General features: G+C 42.5%; 2 long non-coding RNA genes across 3 annotated transcripts in view; both read right to left on the reverse strand.

The window, feature by feature from the left end:
* Positions 1–23,533, reverse strand: part of LOC137095774 (uncharacterized) — a 158,576-nt gene that overhangs the window by 133,091 nt on the left and 1,952 nt on the right. The gene's annotated exons all lie outside the window — the stretch shown is intronic.
* Positions 16,640–18,351, reverse strand: LOC137095776 (uncharacterized). The gene is made up of 2 exons (XR_010908912.1): positions 18,265–18,351; positions 16,640–17,050 (listed from the first exon to the last, which is right to left on the reverse strand). It is a non-coding gene; the product is annotated as an uncharacterized lncRNA (long non-coding RNA).

Here is a 23,533-nt window from a genome sequence, read left to right on the forward strand (position 1 = left end):
GTGGTTCTGAAGATCTGAGTTCGTGTTCCTTATATTTAATATCTATCTGTGCTATTTCCATTCCAAATGTTTCAGTGTGCCATTGTAAACCTATTTCCTACGAGGGAACCAACTCTTCTGAATACATGAATATGATTGGACTATATCACTCTGAATCCCTTTGGATATTTTATATTATTATTATTATTATTATTATTATTATTATTATTATTATTATATGTTTGGTAAATCTGGGGTAATTTTTTAGGTGTTGTGGTGGCAGTTTGAGAAAGTTTTGGTTCTAGGACCCTCCTTCAGAATGCAAAGAATGAGGAAGTACTTCATCAGTGTCACAAACGGACGGTGAAGTGACAGCTCCCCTGGTGGCCAGAAGCTGGAATGTTAAATAGCCTCTGAGTGTCTGTCTATATATGTTGTTTGTCTATGGCTTTGAATGTTTGCCATGTATATGTACATTGTGATCCACCCTGAGTCCCCTGCGGGGTCAGAAGGGTGGAATAGAAATTCTGTTAATTAATAAATAAATAAACACCAGAGTCAATGGAGATCAAACCCCATTAGATACAATCACGTCTCTTCTATAAAACAGAAATATCAAGTTGTGGTTTTGGGATGTTGTATTTATATAGTGTCTAGATGTAAGGAAATCATAGCCCCACTCTATTCTGCTTTGGTCAGACCTCATCTGGAATACCGTGCCAAGTTGTGGGCACCACAATTCAAGAAGGATATTGACTTTTATTTTGGGGGTAATATTTTTAAGTCATGGGTAGTTGAATCTGTATATACAGAATCTGTTGATAAGGGGGGCTAACTGTATTTATACAATACAACGGAGTTCAGCTTGTCTTTCTCACTCATGTTTTTGATTGGTGCAACTGTATAATATTCCCTAGAAGTTGGGGTAGTAACATTGAGCCCTTGTCTTCAGCCAGATGACCGGGGACTCATGAATGGCATCCCAGTGCTTAGAGGCACCTGACAAGGCCCTGAGGCTCTGCACTTCATCCAGACACCCCTTGAGCCTGGGAGCGAAGTGCAACTAGAGTTGGATTGGGACCGACGGTTTGATCACATGAGGCAGCGTTCAGGTAAACAACTGTTGATTGTGGCTACACTCCCAATCAATGCAGTTTGAACTGCATGATATGGTCAGCATAGACCATATGCACTTCAGATTGCATGATTTGGCAGTGTAGATCCAGGCTGTGGCACAGTTTGCATGGAACCCCCCTGCTATGCCAGCTCCACTGGCTGCCGGTCCATCTCCGAGCCCAATTCAAAGTGCTGGTTTTGACCTATAAAGCTCTATACGGTGGTGGCCCAGCTTTCTTGTCAAAAACGCGTCCACCCCTTCGTCCCACCTCGTAATCTAAGATCATTCGGGGAGGCCCTGCTCATTTTGTTATAGTTTTTCTATAAATATCTCATTGAGTCTCAACCCATTCAACTTAGTTTGAGACAGGCAGAAAATGAAGTTTCCGGAGTATAACAATGACTTTCAAAGTAAGGAATGCACAATTAAACAGGAAATAACACTTTCAAACCAGGAACAGAATAGTTCTCCAATTTTGTTATATAGTTTAATTGTGCCATAAAATTGTGGTAGGATAAGGAACAGAGTACTTGCCGGTTTTTCACACTGGTAAAAACCCTCTGCTTCACAAAGTACCGCAGAGGTAGTTCTTTGGGAATTGAGAATCTTGCCACCGACTTTCTTCTCACTTTTCTAATCTAGCCTTTTTTCGTGTCAGGAGCAACCTGAGAAACTACAGGCCGCTTCTGGTGTGAGAGAATTGGCCGTCTGCAAGGACGTTGCCCAGGGGACACCCCGATGTTTTACCATCCTGCGGGAGGCTTTTCACATATCCCCACATGAGAAGCTGGAGCTGACAGATGGGAGCTCACTCTACTCCCTGGATTTGAACTGTCGACCTTTCGGTCAGCACTCCCATTGTGCTACCAGGGGCTCCAATGGAGCCTCGAAAGACTAATTTCTGTTTCGATCTTGCTAACGATTTCCTGTCTGCTCTTGATTGGTTATGGGAAGAAAATGGATAATTCTTCCATGCCGTTATTTCTCTCTCTTTCAGAACAACTTGAACTTATTGAGGGACTTGGCTGTCCTTACTGCACAGAGCTTCAAAGACAACATGGTTCAGGAGCTAGTGTTTGTATTACACAGGTGAGGAAAAAGGTCACTCACTGCTAAGTACACATGAATATGGGATAAGCAAATTTGAGATACTTGCAAAAAGGGGGAACCCCCTTAAACTTTTCTCCCACAAAAGACTGCACTGATTAAGCATGTGCCTTCAAGAAGCATGTAACTTGACAGCGATCCTATGGATTTTCTTGGGTTTCTGTAGGCATGGCACATTCAGAGGTGGTTTGCCATTACTTTCCTCTGAATATAACCTTCAGCATCTGATATTCCTTGGCAGTTGTTCATCCAAGGAATTAATAGGCCTGATGCTGTTTTGCTTCCAAGACAGGCAGGATCTGGTGCTTTGAGGATCTGCTGGACCTATCAGCAGCCTTCGATACCGTCGACCATGGTATCCCTCTGGGATGCCTCGCAGGAATGGGCCTTGGAGATACTGTCTTACAGTGATTCCGGTCCTTTCTGGGAGACACCTGTTCAACCACACAACCGTTGTCTTGTGGAGTTCTGCAAGGCTCAATATTGTCCCCTATGTTGTTTAGCATCTACATGAAGCCATTGGGGAAGATCGTCCGGAATGTCACCCGTATGTAGATGACGTCCATCTCTGTCACTCCTTCCCAGTCCACCTGCTACTAAGGAGGCTGTTCCAGTCCTGAACCAATGATTGGCCTCTGTGATGATCTAGATGAGGGAGAACAAATTGAAATTGGTTTCAGACAAGACAGAGATACTCCTGGTCAGTTGAAAAGCCGAGCAAGTCATAGGGTTACAGCCTAGGTTGGACAGGGTGACACTCCCCCTGAAGACGCAGATTTTCAGCTTGGGTGGGATCCTAGACTCATCCCTGAGCTTGGAACACCAAGTTTCGGGTGTGACCAGGGGAGCATTTGAACAGTTAAAACAACTTGTGCACCAGCTGTGCCCGTACCTTGAGAAGTCTGACTTGGCCACGGTGGTCCATGCTCTTGTTACATCTTGAATGCATTACTGCAACGTGCACTACGTGGGGTTGACTTTGAAGACTGTTCGGAAGCTTCAAATGGTCCAAAGGGCATCAGCTCCACTGGCTGCCAATTTTCTACCGAGCACAATTCAAGGTGCTGGCTTTAGCCTATAAAGCCATAAACTATTATGGCCCAACTTACCTGTCCGAACGTATCTACTCCTATGAACGATCTAGGAGCTTAAGAATGTCTGAGGAGACCCTGCTCTCAATCCGACCTGCTTCGCATGTGCAATTGGCAGAGTCGAAGGACAGGACGTTTTTAAATTGTAACCACCCATATGTGTATATGTATATGTATATGTATATGTATATGTATATGTACGCAAGCTTTGAATAACATGGGGGAAGGTTAACACTCTTGCAGTGTTTGTTTTGCTGTCTGCGCCCCTGCTCAGAAGATTTCATCTCACTTTCTGTCCATGTGATAATTGGATTTTGAAAAATGTGGCTTGTTGTGGAAACAAGGATTGTGATAAAAGCTTAAGTGGAGACAGCTTTTCCCCCATGAGAACTCTTTCAGGGGTGAATTTCCCTTCCGAGGGGTAGATTTCTCTCACTTCCTGTTGTCTCATCCCCATTTGTACCTCTTGAGCCATTTGTAAGTTGGATTTCTGTAACCCGAGGACTGTCTGTACTTGAGTTGTGCCAAGTCACCACTGCGTAGGCTAGCTACTCTTGAAATAGTGATCAGGTGCAACTAGATCAGTGTTTCTCAACCGTCCTAATGCCGCGACCCCTTAATAAAGTTTCTCATGTTGTGGTGAACCCCAACCATAACATTATTTTTGTTGCTACTTCATAACTGCAATTTTGCTACTGTTATGAATCCTAATGTAAATATCTAATATGCAGGACATATTTTCATTCACTGGACCAAATTTGGCACAAATACCCAATACGCCCAAGGCGTTGTGTCAATATGGACCCACTCTGGCCGTTCACACCACTTGTGGGCCTTCTCCAGTGTCCACAGGAGGTGTGCACCCAGCAACTTGAGCAGCAAGTAAAAGCCCAGGGCAAAGCCAAACAGGAAGAAGGTTGTATTCATGTATTGCCGCAGGTTTGCATTGTAGATGGAACGGACATGCTCAAAAACCTCTCCCACCAACATCCCTGGTAAGTGGGGAAATCACATGAAATTGACATGTAATGCTTCTTCAGTGTCACCACTTGAGCTTTGGAAGTAGACGTCCAAACTCTAGTCTTCTCAATCCCATTCCAACACTGAGACCATGTTGGTTCTCCAGTTGTCAAATAATGTAGTCTAAATCCTGCAAGTAGCCCCAACTAGAGGGGACTCACTGAATCAACGGGACCTTTGTCAATATTGATATAAAAAGTAAACATGTTCTATGTCAATACTTTGGAATGGTTCACTGACTTGTTACATCATGAATGCATTACTGCTCAATGGGACACCCTTTTAAATCTTGAAACATTCTCATGTTCCCTCTCTACCTCCCTTTCTCCAAGCTAAACATCCCCCAGGAGGAAAGGAGGAAGGAAAAAGAGAAGGAAGGAAGGAAGGAAGGGTGAAAGGGAATTGGTGGAGGAAAGAGAGAAGGAAGGAAAGACCAAAGGGAAGGAAGGGAGGAAGGAGAAAGGGGGAAGGAGGGAGGAAAAAGGGAAGGATGAAAGGGTGGAAGGAAAGGAGGGATGGAGAAAGAGGGAAGGGAGAGAGGGAAGGAGGAAACAAAGAGAAGGAAGGAAAAGATGGCGAAAGAGAAGACGGCCTGAGAAAAGAGCCCTGGGTTTACTCATACCTGGTCTAAATCCTACTCAATTAGCAGTCCAACTAATTTACGCTAAGTGTTCACTTAACATTCATAACTGATATAGTGGTTTCTGTGTATATTGTTGTTTATGCTTTGATGTTATACATTTTAATGTTATGTTGTTTATTTTACTGCAACTTGTATTGGTGTATTGTAATTTGTTGCTCGGGCTTGGTCCCATGTAATCCGCTCCGAGTCCCCGTTGGGGAGATGGTGGCTGGGTATAAATTGTTATTATTTCCCATAGTAGATAATCTCAATCATATTGCAAATCTCTCTCCCTGGACCCTTATGTGAAGTACCATGAAATATTCAGTAATTCTTTAACTCATCCTAGCAAACCATCACATAATTTCTGTATGGAATTTTTAAAATCTCATTTGCCCACCTGAGTCCAGAACCCTCTGAAAGCGAGTTATTGATGTAGATGTAAAATACACAATATATGTCTTCTTAATGTATATATAAAAAACTACTTGGAATGGTCAAGGGAGGACTTCTGTAAGAGAGGTTTTATCACCACCCGCTTAAGGCATGAGGGAAATTTCCCCTGGCCCAATGAAGCATTTATTATCGCAACGAATCATTCCAACATCCCCTCTCTGGCCAGCTTAACTAGCCAGGACGGGCAAGCATCCAGAGCGCAAGTGGTGGCTCTCACAAAAGGTGAGTTATAAACATCCAGAGTTACCATTCACAACATCTGGATGGCCACAAACCGCCTACCCCTTCCCTCCATTATTGATGGGATGCCCTTAGTGTGAGTTATCTTTTGTGTATCCTAAAACAAGAATAAACCCTTTCCGTTTCTTTTGTTCTAGGCTCACATGATGAACTTCAATCTCCTTCCGCCTGCCTGGTTGTCGAGAAAGTTGTCAAGGGCTTGTTGAACTCAAACAAGCCCTTCAATCGTCTGTTCCTGAGACTATTATTATTATTATTATTATTATTATTATTATTAACTTTATTTGTACCCCGCTAGCATCTCCCGAAGGACTCGATGCGGCTTACAAAGGCCAAGGCCTCAACACAACATAACAATACAAACCTAAAGCAAAGTTGGTTTATTTTGAGAAATGAACATGCTGCTTTTGGATTTTTGTTTTCTACTCTTTGAATGGAAATACTTCCAGGTGACTTTGAATATGTGAATCACCTGTGCCTTGGGATCTTCGTGGATTTATTTAAACAATGTATGTGAATTTGTGTCCCAGCATTGGATGTTTGCTGTGTATATGCTGTGCTCCGCCCTGAGTCCCCTTCGGGGTGAGAAGGGCGGAATATCAATGTTTTAAATAAATAACAAACAAATAAATAAATAACAATCGATATCTTGTGTTCTTCCTGTTCCTTCTTCTGTGACCATTGGGTTTCCGGATGAAGCCGTCCCAGTTGATACAGTGAAATTAGAAGAAGTGTGTCTGGATGGTTGGCACGTGCCCACAAACAAGTCAAGCCTAAACACAACTGCTGATCCTCAAGGCTTGCCTGTTGAGTCACATAAGGAACATCAAAGTTTTTTACATTATTCCAACTTGATGAGCTGCATTTTGGGGCTTAGAAAGAAATACAACATTTTCAAGTGATCCTTGGCCCTAAATGCTCCTAAGTGGGTTTGGGTATCCATTAAAAAAAACTGCCAAGGCTCCATTAAACAAAATGGGAACAAAATAAGTTGGCTTCTGCAGCACAAATGATGCAAATTTAGATGGTCATCTTGTGCCTAATTTACACAGTTTATTTTTTCTAGTAGGGAGGCAGGCAGCAATACAGTGAATATTGAAAAGTCATCTACTTGAATTGACAAGACAGGGCTGGCAAACACTCATTCAAAAGAGCCTCAACTCACCTCTTCACAAAGGAAAAAGTCTAAAGTCATTGACTAGGTGGTGAATGGCTTTAGGAATCCAAAGGACTACATAGTTCAAAGATGGCCCTGCTCCAATGTCTCTTGTTCCATGTGGCCTGGGGTATGGATGACAATGGCTGGGTGATTTAGTCCATTGTTTATCAAGATGTAGCTCAGGGAGGTGGCTTGGAGGTGTCTCTGAGTGAAGACATGCCAACTGGAAAGATCACCATGATGGCTGGTTCACCAAAGTTTTACCTATATCTATCTCTATCTTTATCTCTATATCAATAAAATCGTAATGTTTGTTTGTGGGTTTAACATAACTCAAAAACCACTGGATAAATTGATACCAAATTTGGACATAAGATGCCAATCGGGCCAACGAGTGACCAACACTCATAAAAACATTGAAAAGCACAATGGAGGGGCTTCAAAAGCTAATTTTTTAATAAAAAAATACATTACAACGCATGCGTAAAACCACATATATACACAAACACACATATATACACATACACAAAGCAGATATACACAGACTGGGCCACAGCAAAGTGTGGCAGGGGACGGCTAGCATATATAATATTATAATATAATAACAATAATAATCTTCTATATATATAAAAATGCTCTGGTCATAATGAGTACCTTAAAAACAAAAGAACCAGTGAACAAAATCACACCAAATTTGGCAACAAAACATCTCACAACACAAGAGTGACCATCACTCAGAACTCCCATGGTACACAGAACTCCCATGACCCACAGAAAATACTGAAAGTGTTTGGTGGGCATTGACCTTCAGTTTTGGAATTGTAGTTCGCCTCCATCCAGAGAACGCTGTGGACTCAAACAATGATGGATCTGGACCAAACTCGGCACGAATATTCCATAGCCCCAAATATGAACACAGATGGAGTTTAAGGGAAATAACCTTGACATTTGGGAGTTGTAGTTGCTGGGATTTTTAGTTCACCTACAATCAAAGAGCATTCTGAACTCCACCAATGATGGAATTGAACCAAACATGGCATACAGGACTTCCATGACCAACAGAACACACTGGAAGGGTTTGGTGGGCATTGACCTTGAGTTTGGGAGTTGTAGTTCACCTACATCCAGAGCACTGTGGACTCAAACAATGATGGATGTGGACCAAACTTGACACAAAAATTCCATATGCCCAAATATGAACACAGATGGAGTTTGGAGGAAATAGACCTTGATATTTGGGATTTGTAAAAAAAGGTTGTCCCCTGACATTAAGTCCAGTCATGTCTGACTCTGGGGTGTGGTGCTCATCTCCATTTCTAAGCAGAAGAGCCGGCGTTGTCCATAGACACCTCCAAGGTCATGTGACCGGGATTTGTAGTTACTGGGATTTATAGTTCACTACAATTAAAGAGCATTCTGAAACCCACAAACGACAGAAATGGGGCAAACTTCCCACACAGAACCCCCATGACCAACAGAAAATACTTAAAGTCATCCAGTCCAACTCTCTTCACCAGGGCAAGAAAATGTAATCAGAGCCCTCCTGACAAAGAGCCATCCAGTCATAAATATAGATAGATAGATATGATTCTCTCTCACACACACAGATGGTGTCGACAGCCCCCGCCCAGTAATTGCTCCGCACTGCAGCGGAGAGTTCCGCAGTTCCTGGTAGCCAAAATTGGAAAAAGTGGTGTAATGTGACCCAACAGGCAGCTCTGGCTGCGAATGCACTCAGCCTCTGTTACCCTCCCTCCGGCACTGACTTTGTATCTATTTTCGAATAGAGGCACTTCAGCTTGGCAACTTTTAACTTTTCCGCTTGATACATTGTATCTTCCCCTGCCTCAAACTAACTCAAACCTGAAATAAACTTCTTTCTGGGCTCTGGGCAGCCGTGAGGTGTTCCAGGACTGTCTCTGTAGATCTTAGAAAACTATTTCTTGATTTAGGTCGTTGACGTGCTGGCCGATACCCAAACAAGGGATGAGCTGGAGATGTCACTGCCTTGGTCCTTTCACTATTGGCTGCTACTTCCCGGCGGATGTCAGGTGGTGCAATACCGGCTAAACAGTGTAATTTCTCCAGTGGTGAAGGGTGCAGACACCCCGTGATAATGCGGCATGTCTCATTAAGAGCCACGTCCACTGTTTTAGCGTGGTGAAATGTGTTCCACACTGGGCATGCATACTCAGCAGCAGAGTAGCATAGCGCAAGGGCAGATGCCTTCACTGTGTCTGGTTGTGATCCCCAGATTGTGCCAGTCAGCTTTCGTATGATATTGTTTCTAGCACCCACTTTTTGCTTGATGTTCAGGCAGTGCTTCTGGTAGGTCAGAGCACGGTCCAGAGTGACTCCCAGGTATTTGGGTGCGCTGCAATGCTCCAGTGGGATTCCTTCCCAGGTAATCCTTAGAACTCGGGATGTTGCCTATTCTTAAGGTGAAAAGCACATGTCTGTGTTTTAGATGGGTAGGGATCTCTCTGGTTGTTCTAATCTATCTCTGAATATCCCTAATGGGCACTTCCCTGGTGTTTTTTTTTTTTAACTTTGTTGTGGATCATTTTATTTGTTTCCTTTATTATTCTTTTCCAATAGACCTGCACCAGTTCACAAGACCACCATACATGAAAGAAAGTCACTTTCTTTGCTTTGCACCTCCAACAGGAACCTGATTTTGAGTTGTCCATTTTGGCTAGGAGGGCTGGGGTCATGTAGCATCTGTAGATCATTTGATATACATTGTCTCGAATTGAAGCTGCCACTGTCAATTTAAAGCCATTGTTCCACAGGTTTTCCCAGATGTCCAAATCTATGCTTCCCCCTAAATCTTTTGCCCATGAGATCATGGAAGTTTTAACACGATTATCTTCCAAGTTGGAATGTAGGATATATTTGTACAGTCTGGCTATTAAGCCTTTTCCCCCTTTGTCTAATATAGTTTCCAGATCTGATTTTTTTTTGAAGAAAATCAAATCTTCTCATCTTTTTTAAACCTTTCATAGAATTGATGATATCGAAACCAGTCTTTAATACCCAGTTCATCTCTCCCCCTCAGTGCCCATTGGCCATTGAACCTGCTAAGGAGTTCCTTCTATGTTCTGACGTCATCTTTACAGGTAGGTCTCCCAATAGCTTCCATTGGCCTCAGCCACAGGGGTGTTTTTGGTTCCATCCCTAACTTGTATCTTTTCCAAACGTCTATTAGGCTTCCTCTAATTATTATATCTTTCTTAAACGCCTTATTTAATTTCTCTCCTTCATACCAAAGGTATGCATGCCATCCATATCTGATTCCATGTTCTTCTAAATTCAGTAGATTTATGTTCTGGAATTGAATCCAATCTCTGAGCCAGCTCATGCAGGCGGCTTCATAGCAGGTGTTTAAATCTGGTAAATTTAGCCCCCTCCCCGCTTCTTCTATTTTCCTAGTAATTTTGATGTCTATATTTTTTGTAATAAATTTGGATTTGTCTTTTTTGATTTTGAAAGCCGAAAGCTCTCCATACAATTTGATTACCTCTAATAATTTTGGAAGGCTCTGTGTTGGATTAGACAGGATACAAACCATATCGTTTGCATATGTTCTGGTTTTGATTTCCTAGCCTCTTTCTTTGAACCCTTCAATTTCAGTGTCCTAATTCTTATTCTCAAAATTTCCAATCCCAGAATGAATAGTAATGGTGAAAGAGGGCAGCCTTGTCCACTCCCTTTCTGTATATCTATAGCTCTTGTCAGCTGTCCATTTATTTTGATCTTAGCGGATTGCTTAAAATGTATTGCCCCCACTGGTTATGATAGAAATGAATGGCAAAATGGAGCTTGGCAGCCTGCTGGGGTCCCCAAAGCGGCTAGGAAGTGGCCATGGGGCTTGGGGCAGTTATGAGGGGCTATTCGGTGGAAGACGTCACGAATTGGCCCTGTCCCAGGGCTTTGGAGGGCTGTGGAGGGCCGCAGAGGGCCCTGGGCCATGTGGCCCGGTCCGTTGCCAGCACAGCTGAGGAATGCTGAAGTGAAGGAGAAAGGCCCATGGAGGTGAACGGAGACACAAAGAGGCAAAGGATAAGGATAACTTCATTTTATTAGTGTTAAAAAGTAAGAAAAGGGTCTTCTCCAGGTGCCGGTGGCTGCTGCAGGATCTCTTGACATTTAGAAATGGTAATGTTCCTTTGTTTTTTTTTTTCCAAGGTAAATTGGAAGATGTTTGGGAAGATGTTGTTGATGTGGGCCAGGAACTTGTTTGGTTTTCTTCCCCCCGGCTCCAAATGATGAAGGTATCATGCACATATCAGAACTATAGATGGGCTCTTTGGTGCTTCTTTCTAGGACTTGTTTCTCCAAGCGTTCCATGGAAAATTAGCGTGACAGGCTTAAGAGGGCTCCCTGTGGCTACCCCATTTTTCTGTTCAAAGAATTCATCGTCCCACTGGAAGTAGCTTGTGGTGAGGCGGTGTTGAAGCAGGGCTGTGAGGTCTTTTGGGAAATTCCCGAGAATGAGCGTGATGGTGAATAGAGACACCACATCAAGGCTTGGTTTTTCTGGTGCTTTTTTCTGGTTGGGTGCTTTTTCAGTTTTCTGTATGTTGTGGGATCCAGTTCTGATTTTTTTTCTCTTTGTATTGTTCTTTTTTCATGATTACCGTGGCATTCCTCTTGCCTGCTGGGAGAAGGATGATTTCTGGATCTGAACTGAGGTCTTTGATGGCTTTGAGTTCTTTTCCTCTTTTGTTGCTGGAGGGAAGTTTTGCTTCCTCAGGATCCTCACTTTTCCCCACTAACTTCTGCCGCTTCTTCCTAGGGGGATGATCAACCACTCATGGAAGATGGGCAGTGTTGTTTTCTATTGAGATCGAGCTGGTAACAGCAAAATTGCCTCCTTTTGCTATGTTGCCTCTCGGTCAGAGCGGTCAAGGTCCACAACGTCTCTCTTTCAGATCTTTGGTAGACGGCGAGGCTGGGGCACTGCCGGAATGCAGGGCTTGAAAGTTTTTGCCGGAGGAAGCCGTGGACCTGCTCGAGGCAGGGGAATAGCTTTCCCTGGGCTCCAGTCTTCAACATTCAGCTTCGGCAGGAAGGACTGCTGCCTCCTCAGTTCAGCCTCTTCGACCTTGGCCGGCCGGTGAGCAGATCCAGCATGGCGAAGCTTCTCCTCTGTGGACTGGGGCCGTGGGGGTGAGGAATGCTGGCTCTTCTGCTTTGGTAGGACGAGGGGCTCCTGCTGTGGCCGCCTGCGAAGCTTCTTTTCCTGGACCTTTGTCCTTTGAAGTTCTGGTTCTGCGGCTTTGGGAGGAGCCATTTCCCGCAAGGGGCGCCTCTGCCTGCTTGGCTGCTGCTGCTGCTGCCGCTGCCGAATTGGTGGAACTGGCCACGTGACGGGAACTTCTTGGGATTCGGGGGCCCTTAAATAAATGACCCGAATCTCAGGAAGCACCATGCCAAAATTCAATAGGTCGTATGCATCCATTGCACTTCCCAAAAAATAAAAAAAATAAAAATAAAAAATACAACCAGACAACAAAAACCTGAAGTAAATCCAACAAAAAAACAACCAAACTCTAAATCAAAGAGTGTCAACAAAATAAAAAAATATATAACAATACAAAGAAACAAAAAAGGAAAAATAATACAATAAATATATTCTATATTTTAGAAACTAAGAAAAATAATAAATATCTAAAGCCCTAACTAACCTAATAAGAAGAATAAACAACTAACACTATTAATATATATATATTCAAACACCAACACACTCAATAACAAACACTCTACACACTAAACACTAAACTATTATAAAAACAAATACGAAAGACAACAACAACTACTACTACTACTACAACTACTACTACTCTTACTACTAGTATAATAAGTAAACCAATCAACACAAACCGAACACAACAACCGGGAGGCGCAAGTCGAGGTAAGGACCGAGGCAAAGGCAGGGCAGGGCAGGGCAGCGAAGAGGCAGGGACTGAGGGCAGAAGGGGACTGAGAGGCAGCAACAGTTCAGTCGCCGGGGGGGAGACATTGTGACCTCAGAAGGAGGCAGGGGAGGGGGAGGGGGAGGGAGGGGGCACCGTGACATATAAAACAATACAAAGAAACAAAAAAAGGAAAAATAATACAATAAATATATTCTATATTTTAGAAACTAAGAAAAATAATAAATATCTAAAGCTCTGTCCTGGGGAGATGATGGCGGAAAAGGAGAAGAGTGGGGCGGAGGGGGGGGGGGATGCTGGGAGGCTTCTTAAGAGGAAGGTTGCCATCTTTGCCTTCCTCTGAATCGGAGAGTGGGACTTTGCCCCGGGGGCTTCCGGTGGTAGAATATCACATCTCAGACCTTGTTTAGTTTGTAAAATTGATCATTTGCAACCATTCAAAAGCCCACAGGTGCATCCCAATCATAGAAACGCAGGACCAGTACAGCTCCCCTCCTCCAGATATCCAAACTGGTCCGAAATTCAAAACAGTTCATGTGGTGGGCTGAGGGAGTGGCACCTTTACTTTCCCAGGGTTCACTAACTTTGTTTTTTGGAGTTTTCTTGGCCAGATTTCTGCTTTTTTTATCTTAAATATTTTTTTATTTAAATATTTGACACAATATCATATATAATCAGGAAATATCCGTTGAGAAATAATGAAACATGTCTAGATCTGTATGTAGACGTCAACTTGTACAAAGTAAATATAACATATTATAGCATTCACTCGAGTTTAAGTCACTTTTAAAGGAAAATCCATGCAGACTATTCCTAACTAGAACTGTTTCTATCTAGCTAACAGCAATAGTTCCATCAGCTACTCCCCCCCCCATATCATATGCAAAAAAAAAAAAAAAAACTTTAAAAAAAAGATTCCTTACAAGGCAAGAAATATATATTCATGATCAAGACAGTTTCACAGTATGTCTTGATATTACATCAATAAAAAAAAACAAGAATGGGAGCAGGCAACAAAGTACTCTCTTATGTCAAGAGCTTTCTGACTATTTTACTGTTCCCTCAAGTTGAAGCAGGATATTTTTTATTTATTTATTTGTCTTTTTAAGTCCCTTCGGCTGTGTTTTCCAGTATTTTTAGGAGTGATGGTCACTCATTGGCCTGAGAGGGGTCTTGTGTCCAAATTTGGTGTCAATTTGCCCAGTGGTTTTTGAGTTCTTTTAATCCCACAAACGAACATGACATGTTTATTTCTCGAGAAAGAAAGATCGAGATCCACTCTTTGGAGCTTGGCCCCTTTGGTGAAGTGAAAGAAAGGCGGACCCTGACCGCTCTGACCGAGAGGCAACTCTTTGGTGGCGATGTATCCATCTTAGCAAAAGGAGGCAATTTTGCTGTTACCAGCACGATTCCAATAGAAAACATCACTGCCAATCTTGCATGAGTGGTTGATCATCCCCCTAGGAAGAAGCGGCAGAAGTTAGAGGGGAAAAGTGAGGATCCTGAGGAAGCAAAACTTCCCTCCAGCAACAAAAGAGGAAAAGAACTCAAAGCCATCAAAGACCTCAGTTCAGATCCAGAAATCATCCTTCTCCCAGCAGGCAAGAGGAATGCCACGGTAATCATGAAAACAGAACAATACAAAGAGAAAAAAAATCAGAACTGGATCCCACAACATACAGAAAACTGAAAAAGCACCCAACCAACCAAAGCACCAGAAAAACCAAGCCTTGATGTGGTGTCTCTATTCACCATCACGCTCATTCACGGGAATTTCCCAAAAGACCTCACAGCCCTGCTTCAACACCGCCTCACCACAAGCTACTTCCAGTGGGACGATGAATTCTTTGAACAGAAAGATGGGGTAGACACAGGGAGCCCTCTTAAGCCTGTCATGCTAATTTTCCATGGAACGCTTGGAGAAACAAGTCCTGGAAAGAAGCACCAAAGAGCCCATCTATAGTTCTGATATGTGCATCACACCTTCATCATTTGGAGCCGTGGGGAAGAAAAACCGAACAAGTTCCTGGCCCACATCAACAACATCTACCCAAACATCTTCCAATTTACCTTGGGAAAAAAAAAACCGAAGGAACATTACCATTTCTAAATGTCAAGAGATCCTGCAGCAGCCACCGGCACCTGGAGAAGACCCTTTTCTTCCTTTTCAACACTAATAAAGTGAAGTTATCCTTATCCTTTGCCTCTTTGTGTCTCCGTTCACCTCCATGGGCCTTTCTCCTTCACTTCAGCATTCCTCAGCTGTGCTGGCAACGGACCGGGCCACATGGCCCAGGGCCCTCTGCGGCCCTCCACAGCCCTCCAAAGCCCTGGGACAGGGCCAATTCGTGACGTCTTCCACCGGATAGCCCCTCATAACTGCCCCAAGCCCCATGGCCACTTCCTAGCTGCTTTGGGAACCCCAGCAGGCTGCCAAGCTCCATTTTGCCATTCATTTCTATCATAACCAGTGGGGGCAATACATTCTAAGCAATCCGCTAAGATAAAAATAAATGGACAGCTGACAAAAGCTATAGATATACAGAAAGGGAGTGGACAAGGCTGCCCTCTTTCGCCATTACTATTCATTCTGGGACTGGAAATTTTGAGAACAAGAATTAGGACACTGAAATTGAAGGGTTCAAAGTAAGAGGCCAGGAAATCAAAACCAGAACATATGCAGACTATATGGTTTGTATCTTATGTAATCTAATGCTAACAAAAGCATCATACGATGCTAGCATCATAGTACAATCAAAATATCAAAAAATGAAACAACAATTTAAACAATTAATTAAGCACATCCATTAAAATCGAAATACAAAAACCAGTCCGGGTCAATTCATTGCCATAAGTTGTGTGATCTTCTTCCACTTGCTGCTCACTGATCAAATGCTTGGTCTCATAACCAGGTCTTGATTTTCCTTCTAAAAGACAAGGGGGAGGTGGCCAATCTGATATCTCTAGAGAGGGCATTCCATAGGCGGGGGGCCACTGCTGAGAAGTCCCTGTCACTAGTCCCCATCAATCGTGTGTGCGATAGTGGTGGGATCGAGAGCAGGGCCTCTCCTGAAGATCTTAAATTTTGTGATGGTTCGTGGCAGGAGATACGTTCGGACAGGTAGTCTGCTTGCTCCATCCATGTTCAACATTTACACAAATGACCAGTCACTGCCAGAAGGGACGGAGAGCTTCATCTATGCTGATGATCGTGCCATTACTTCTCAAGCAGGGAGCTTTGAGATGGTTGAACAGAAGCTCTCCGAAGCTCTAGGTGCTCTTACTACCTACTACAGGGAAAACCAGCTGATCCCCAACCCATCTAAAACACAGACATGTGCTTTTCACCTTAAGAACAGACAAACATCCCGAGCTCTGAGGATTACCTGGGAAGGAATCCCACTGGAGCACTGCAGCGCACCCAAATATCTGGGAGTCACTCTGGACCGTGCTCTGACCTATCCCTAAAATACCAACTCCAGGACTCACCCTCAATATTACAGAAGATTACAACAGATATCAAAAATATGTATAAATGAAACAACCTGGGATTTTCTAAACTGTGTTTTAAATAATGCTGGTAATCTTCAGAATAGTGTAAGAAAGAGTCTCTGTTGAATTAATTAATGCTTAAAAATTAAATAGCAGAGTCCTTCTTGGGATTTCTTATGTATAGAGAGGTTTTCAATTCAATCTTGATATTTTAGGTCACAAATCAATCCGAAATTTAAAACTCTCATTGAAATCTTAAGGACGTGGCATCATTTTTAGTTACAATTCTTAAGATCACTGAAACCTATGACAAGTTGAAAGTAGGTACCAAAATGTTTCAGAAGCTGCATATATTTCATGAGACTGTGAAATATCGAATTCTCTGGGGTGTAGCACAGATATGTCAAACTCGCAACATAAGATCTCTGAATACTTTTTTATTGTATGTGCTCTTTTATTATCAAAATAAATACAATGCCACAGTTGTCATTGTTCAGTAGATTCACATGAAGGATAAATCTTTCATCATGTTTCAGTCACCTAGGTCTATATCACATATCTTCTCACGTTCAAGTTCAAGTTCACTTTATTAGGGTCAATGACCAGCTCATGAGAAGAGGGACACAGTCCCACATATCTTCTCAACATCTAAGTAATTTACTTGAAGAAATATTTTACGTAGAAAGCAGAAACAATATCCCTGTAAGGAGTGTCTGAATCAGATTTGGTCCGAGGAATATGGCACAATCTACGGAAAGCAGGGGAGCGTAGCAGAAGGTTGTGTGAAAGGCCCATGAAACTTGATGATACCCAGTACAAAGCTATGGCCTGCAATAAAAAAGAATGAAATATTACTTTAAACAAAACCAAGATGTTGTTATGAAATAACATATCCCTCAGTAAATGGGTGTCGCCATTCTTTATTAGGAATATTCAATGTGAACATATGAATTTGCTCAATTATATTTTAGTCATTTTATCCCATCGGCCAAAGGATGTCAAGGTATTATATACGTTTGTTTCCCTCCATTTTATTCTAAAAACAAAGTCAGGTAGGCATAGGAGATTGTCACCCAACTCTGGTGGCCCAAGGAACATGTGAATCTGAATCTTAGTCAAGCACTAAAACTAAACACCTTATCTCAAAGCTAATATTCACACTGAAATGCACTGAAATGCTGTTAATTCATACCGGACCCCGAATGCCCCCCCCCCCGTTACGTGTTTTTAATAATAATAATAATAATAATAATTATTATTATTATTATTATTATTATTTCTGGTATTTCTACCCCGTTCCTTCTCAACCCCCGAAGGGGGACTCAGGACGGCTTACATTTGGCAGCAATTCTATGCCACTACATATAACAAAGCAATATAATACATAGAACATTCATTACAAGCAATAAAACAGTAAAAACAGTTAAATATCATCATTCCAGTAGAATTCCATATCCAAAGTGCTATTTATGCCTGCTATCCAAAAGCCTGGTCCCAAAACTACGACTTCAATTTCTTGCGAAAAGGCAGGAGGGATGAAGCCGAACTTACTTCTGTGGGAAGTGAGTTCCATAGGCGGGGAGCCACAGGCAAGAAGGCTCTGTCTCTTGTCCCCGCCAGCCGCATTTGTGACGCTGGCGGGAGCGAGAGCAGGGCCTCCCCGGACAATCTTAAACTGCGAGCTGGGACGTAGAGGGAGATGTGTTTGGACACGTAAATACGAAAATGTACTTTATAAATAGCAAATAATGTATAAATGCATATTCACATGGAACAATAACAAAGAAAGAACAACTTTAGAAGCACAAAGATATGGTAGGGAAGCACAAAGAACAAAGTGAAGAGGCAGAATCACCTCCCCAAAAGAAACAGCACAGATACGGAAAATACTGTTGTGCATGCAGCATTCTGTCTTGAAAGGAAACTGTTTTACAGAGGCAATTTCAGACTCTCTGGAACAAAACTAAGGGTTTATTTCCAATGCATTTTCTGGTACACACCACAATTAAAAGACTTTCACGTTATTGTCCTGAATTACTTACTGAAGGCACCGTTGCAGCAACTGGGATCATAAATATAGATACCCCACGGAAGAAGTTTCTGGCATATCTCTGAAATCTGGAGGATTCTGTTTTGCATAAAGCAAAAATCTAGGGAGATAAATGTCACTTTTAAGAACTACAGGAAACAGACTGCTGTGAGGTCATGCAAATATGAGATTCGTAACAGGAACATTCAAGCCAAATAAATTAATAAGTTATGCAAGCAGTTCCCAGGTTACAAACAAGATAGGTTCTAAAGGTTGCTTCTAAATTGAATTTGTATGGAAGTCAGAACAGGTACATTTTTAAGTGTAACTCTAGCCAAACACACACACACACACAAGTTTTGGGTAGCATGGAGGTGGGTGGGTTTAACAGCACTGCAACATTTATTTCGCTAATTTTGCCCCTGTTCAAATTTTACCTCATTTTCTCTCCCTGTGACAATTGGATTTTGAAAAGTTTGCATTGTTGTGGAAAGAAACACTGGTGGTAAGCTTCAGTGGACACACATTTTTTCCATGATAACTTTTACAGGGGTGAATTTCCCTTCCTAGGGATAGATTTCCGTTCACTTCCCGTTGCCTTAACCTCCTTTGTAACTAAGAGTTGTATGTAACTCGGGGACTGCTTGTACCATATTTACACTTCATTGCATGTATGTATCTTCTCCAGTGTATATGTTAATGATTGGTGGGGATGAGAGACAGGGCCTTCTCGGTGATTGCTCCCCGGCTATGGAACTCCCTCCTTGGTGAGATCAGGTCAGCCCCCTCCCTCCTGTCCTTTAGAAGGATGGTAAAAACTTGGCCGTGGGACCAAGCTTTCGGGACAGGGCAATAAAACGGCAATAGGAAAGATGACCACGCCAATTAGACTTGACACGGATGACTAGGACGGTTTTAAATGGTGTATTTTAATATTTTGATAAATGTTTTTTTTTAATATTTAGTATGTGTATGTGAATTTGTGTCCTGGCATTGAATGTTTGCTGTATATATGCTGTGCTCCGCCCTGAGTCCACTTTGGAGTGAGAAGGGTGGAATATAAATATGATAAATAAATAAATAAATAAATATATAAATAAGCAATTTGCAGATACCCTGGCCTTTAGTTGGAAATTATTATGTGCTAGATCTGGGATTAACCTCACCTTTCGTTGGGCAGATGTACACTGATCTCTGATCCCAGGGCTTATGTGGCATGTTATCTAGGAGGCTGTAGAGACAGGTGGAAGTCCTGACCATTTAGCAGTACTGAGTCTAGTTTGGTGCTGCCACCTTTAGCATCCCTCCCTTTCTCTTGTCACAGTGGTCTCTGGGTGCGACATAGGTCCTGTCGGTCACTCATCACCTGGAATAACATGGGCCAGGGCACCAGAGCAATGGGAGAGGGAGGCCAGGAAGAATCGCCCCCTCTGTTCCTCCCTCTCTTCTCCAATCACTTCCTTGCTCCACCTGACATCATGGCAGGCAATAAGTGACCAGCAGGACCTATGTCACACCTGGAGTCAGCCACTATAAGGAGAATAGGAGGGCCATCTCATGTTCCTGGGCTACTTGAGCTCCTGGAACACGAGATGGCCATGGAAACAGTTGTGGCTGATTCCATCTCAGAACTAATTCAACTGGTTACATGGGCCAATCTTTGGTTAATACAGGTCAAGGCCAAGTTAAACTGAACCCATTCAGTTTGTAATTAGGCTGTCACAGTGTTTATTCAGATGTCCTTGTGCTAAACCTACGGGCTAAGAAAGGCGGTATACAAATACAATAAATAAATCTATATAAATAAAAATCTAATGTTCGTTTGTGGTATTCACAGAACTCAAAAACCACTGGAGGAATTGACACCAAATTTGGACACAAGACACCTAACAACCCAATATATGTCCTTCACTCAAAAAAAATTGATTTTGTCATTTGGGAGTTGTAGTTCCTGGGATTTATAGTTCACCTACAATCAAAGAGCATTCTGAACTCAACCAATGATGGAATTGAATTAAACTTGGCACACAGGACTCCCATGACCAACAGAAAACACTTGAAGGGTTTGGTGGGCAATGGTGTTGAGTTTGGGAGTTGTAGTTCACCTACATCCAGAGAACACTGTGGACACAAACAATGATGGATCTGGACCAAACGCTACACGAATACCCAATATGCCCAAATGTGAACACTGGTGGAGTTTGGGGAAAATAGAATCTTGACATTTGGGAGTTGCGGTTCCTGAGATTTATAGTTCACCTAAAATAACAGAACATTCTGAACCCCACCAACGATAGAATTGGGCCAAACCTCCCACACAGAACCCCCATGACCACCAAAGTGGGCCACAGCAACGCGTGGAAGGACGGCTAGTAAATAAATAAATAAATAAATGCATGGTGAGTGCTGATGTGCTCCCTGTCTCCTTGATGGGTAACTGCTTCCAAAAAAAAAGTGGTGGAAGTTTTCATTGTACTTATGAGATGATTTAGCACATCATCTATAACTGTGCTAGCAAGGCTGTAAAACCTATTCTGCTCCTGGCAGCATTTTTTCAGAAATTATCAGAAGCAAGCCAAGTTCACTATTTCCAAAATGAAGGCTACCTGGGCACTTGTAATATTATCACAAGAATGGCAACTGTTCATTTTCATCCATCTCTACTGCGGAATTGCTCTGCTATTTGCAATATAATTGCTGCAGCAAAATTTTGAATTTTTAAAAAACTTTCAAATACAGAAAACCAATCAGTTTTTAATTTGGCATTCTGAAGAAGGGAGGAAAAAACATGACAAATAGTTTCCTAAGGTAAAGGTTTTTTCCCCCCTAAGGGTACAGTGATTTGAACAACAATTTATGACTGCAAGTATTTACATAAAAACTCTGTTGATTTGCAATGAAATACAGCATTACATCATCATAAAACAGTAGATGTGGCCCTTAATGAGACATGCCGCATTATCACGGGGTGTCTGCGCCCTACACCACTGTCTAGCCGGTACTGCATCACCTGACATCTGCCGAGGAGTAGCAGCCAATAGTGAAAGGACCAAGGCAGTGACATCTCCAGCTCATCCCCTGTTTGGATATCATCCAGCACGTCAATGACTTAAATCAAGAAATAGTTTTCTAAGATCTACAGAGACACTTGCTGGAACACCTCAGCAAGCAAGAGTCCAAAAGTGGCAGGCTCAAACCCAAAACCTCAATCAATGGCTGATATCAAATGAGAGACTCCCTCCTGGGCACACAGAAAACTGGGCAACTTGGAAGGCACTGAGCAGACTGCGCTCTGGCACCACGGGATGCAGAGCCAACCTTAAGAAATGGGGCTACAAAATGGAATCCACGACATGCGAGTGTGGAGAAGAGCAAACCACAGACCACCTGCTGCAATGCAACCTGAGCCCTGCTACATGCACAATGGAGGACCTTCTTATAGTAACACCAGAGGCACTCCAAGTGGCCAGCTACTGGTCAAAGGACATCTAATAAATTACCAAGCTTGCAAACTTTGTGTTTTGTTTGTTTGTTAAAAAATGCAAAACAACTGTTTTGTTTGCTCCTGACACGATAAATAAATAAATCATCATAAAACAACCCCCAATATACATATTCATCAGGAATAATCCAGATAACAGGAAATTAACACAAAATTAGGTGCGAATATTTCGATGTAATAAGGACTGTTTCAGTTGGGGTTTTTTTCTAACTGCTTCTGTATCAGGCACAAGAAGGAATATCTCATCAGATGTTCTTCCACATTCCTTTGCTCATAAAGCTCTACTTTTCTAATTGCTTTGACAGATTGAGAAAACAGCTTGTCTTCTCTTTGTCCTTTAAAAAAAGATCTGTAAGTAGATATGGTGTGATCTATAAATACCTCCACTACCAGCAAATTGAGGACTTCAAGTGTGATTGGCATGATCTAAGTGGGGTCAGGTACAGTAAGATCTGGAAACCAAAGCAGGCCACCGGTGGAAAGTTGCTCCTGAATGAAAAGCCCTGTGGAAAACATACACATAAAAATAAAAGTGGCACATTTTATTACCTAGAAGGAGTATGAACATGTTTAGCAGAAGTGAGCACTGAATCAAGACCAAGGGAAATCACTGGTACATCCTTGGCCAACAGTTGGCAGCTGCCAAATTTTGGGCCCTCCCTAAGTGATTCAGTCTTGCAGCTTTTAAAAGTCAGCTGTAGCTCATGCTGATTTTTAAAAGCTGGAAACTTTCCAGGTTACATAATCCCAATGAGGGTTCCATAAACTACAGCAGTCTTAAATATTTTTCAACTACATAGAATGCTGCTAGATTCCTGCAGATTCAACTGGCTTGTTTAGAAGTCATCCCTTTATCTAATACTTCGTTTCAATGATTGAGATTAAGAAGCAGCTCTGAACTGTAAGATCCCAAATTTTCAAAGTCCAACAGCGACACCTACAAGAGACTTTGTGTAGCCAGAGTGTTGATTCGGGGGGGGGGGGGGGGGGGGTCTGAGTCTGAGTGAAAGAGGGTCTATCCTAGCAAACTTTTTGTATCGTTACCCCAATACCCCCATGCATATGGGATATATATTGAGCATGGTGATCAGACCATGATATGAATAAACATAACAGTTTAAATAATGTACCAGTAAGGCTTACTCGCGGACCACCATGAGAATTTCGGGGGGGGAGGGGCTGAAGCCCCTCAAGCCCCCCCCCCCCCCCCCCGGCTACATGCCTGGCACTATGTGTCACTCAACTGTAGAGGATTCTGTCCCCTTTATTTTTCTTAAATAAATGCCTGGTTTGCACTAAATGTCACCTCTGTCCTCGGGAGTTTTTTTTGCAAAGAGACCGGGGTCTGAGTGACCACAATTTCCCCGCTGGAAGGAGAAAAATGGAGCATATGACTCAAATATTTTGCGTGGGGTTTGGGAAGGAACCCACTCACATAAACCTTCTGTCGTTTCAGACTTAAGTTGACACTGAGCGAGGACTGGGTAAATGACTTTGGAGAGCAGTATCCGTCCCCAGGGCCTTAGTTTAAGGACTCCTACTCTAATCACAAAAAGAGTCTATCATATAGCATGCTACTTTGCTTATGTCTATTTTGGGAACTCAAGAAGTGCTCAGACACGAATCAGGGAACATGAAAGGCACTGTGACTAATTCAACCAGAGAAGTCTGCTATAGTGGAGCACTTGATGAATCAACCTGAACACAGAATATTATTTGAGAACACAATTCTAGACCACTCTGGCAGACATTATGTCAGATTACACAGAGAAGCCATTGA

Source organism: Anolis sagrei (assembly GCF_037176765.1).
Source record: "Anolis sagrei isolate rAnoSag1 chromosome 6 unlocalized genomic scaffold, rAnoSag1.mat SUPER_6_unloc_1, whole genome shotgun sequence".
Taxonomy (NCBI): domain Eukaryota; kingdom Metazoa; phylum Chordata; class Lepidosauria; order Squamata; family Dactyloidae; genus Anolis; species Anolis sagrei.